The sequence below is a fragment of the Physeter macrocephalus genome, chromosome 6 (genome assembly GCF_002837175.3).
Source record: "Physeter macrocephalus isolate SW-GA chromosome 6, ASM283717v5, whole genome shotgun sequence".
Lineage (NCBI taxonomy): Eukaryota > Metazoa > Chordata > Mammalia > Artiodactyla > Physeteridae > Physeter > Physeter macrocephalus.
In genome coordinates this window covers 60,274,890-60,276,392 of record NC_041219.1, presented here as the reverse complement: position 1 = coordinate 60,276,392, position 1,503 = coordinate 60,274,890, and positions in this window count along the sequence as shown.

Below are 1,503 nucleotides of genomic sequence, written 5' to 3'. Positions count from 1 at the left end.
AAACAAAACCCAAAGTTAGTAGAAGGAAAGAAATCATAAAGATCTGAGCAGAAATAAATGAAAAAGAAATGAAGGAAACAATAGCAAAGATCAGTAAAACTAAAAGCTGGTTCTTTGAGAAGATAAACAAAATTGATAAACCTTTAGCCAGACTCATCAAGAAAAAGAGGGAGAGGACTCAAATCAATAAAATTAGAAATGAAAAAGGAGATGTTACAATGGACATCGCAGAAATACAAAGCATCCTAACAGACTACTACAAGAAACTCTATGCCAATAAAATGGACAACCTGGAAGAAATGGACAAACTCTTAGAAAAGTATAACCTTCCAAGACTGAATGAAGAAATAGAAAACATGAACAGACCAATCCCAAGTAATGAAATTGAAACTGTGATTTAAAATCTTCCAGCAAACAAAAGTCCAGGACCAGATAGCTTCACAGGTAAATTCTATCAAACATTTAGAGAAGAGCTAACACCGACACTTCTCAAACTCTTCCAAAATTTGCAGAGGAAGGAACACTCCCAAACTCATCCTACGAGGACACCATCACCCTGATACCAAAACCAGACAGAGATACTACAAAAAAATTAATAAAGGTCATATACGACAAACCCACAGCAAACATCATTCTCAATGGTGAAAAACTGAAAGCATTTCCAGTAATATCAGGAACAAGACAAGGATGTCCACTCCTGCCACTATTATTCAACATAGATTTGGAAGTCCTAGCCATGGCAATCAGAGAAGAAAAAGAAATAAAAGGAATACAAATTGGAAAAGAAGAAGTAAAACTGTCACTGCAGATGACATGATACTACACATAGAGAATCTTAAAGATGCCACCAGAAAACTACTAGAGCTAATCAATGAATTTGATAAAGTTGCAGGGTACAAAATTAATGCACAGAAATCTCTTGCATTCCTATACACTAACAACAAAAGATCAGAAAGAGAAATTAAGGAAACATTCCCATTCACCATTGCAACAAAAAGAATAAAATACCTAGGAATAAACCTACCTAAGGAACTAAGAGACCTGTACTCAGAAAACTATAAGACACTGATGAAAGAAATCAAAGATGACACAAACAGATGTAGAGATATACCATATTCTTGGATTGGAAGAATCAATATTGTGAAAATGGCTATATACCCAAAGCAATCTACAGATTCAATGCAATCCCTATCAAATTACCAATGGCATTTTTTAAAGAACTAGAAGAAAAAAAGCTTAAAATTTGTATGGAGACACAAAAGACCCCGGATAGCCAAAGCAGTCTTGAGGGAAGAAAACGGAGCTGGAGGAATCACACTCTCTGACTTCAGACTATACTACAAAGCTACAGTAATCAAGACAGTATGGTACTGGCACAAAAACAGAAATATAGATCAGTGGAACAGGATAGAAAGCCCAGAGATAAACCCACGCACCTATGATCAACTAATCTATGACAAAGGAGGCAAGGATATACAATGGAGAAAAGACAGTCTCTTCAGT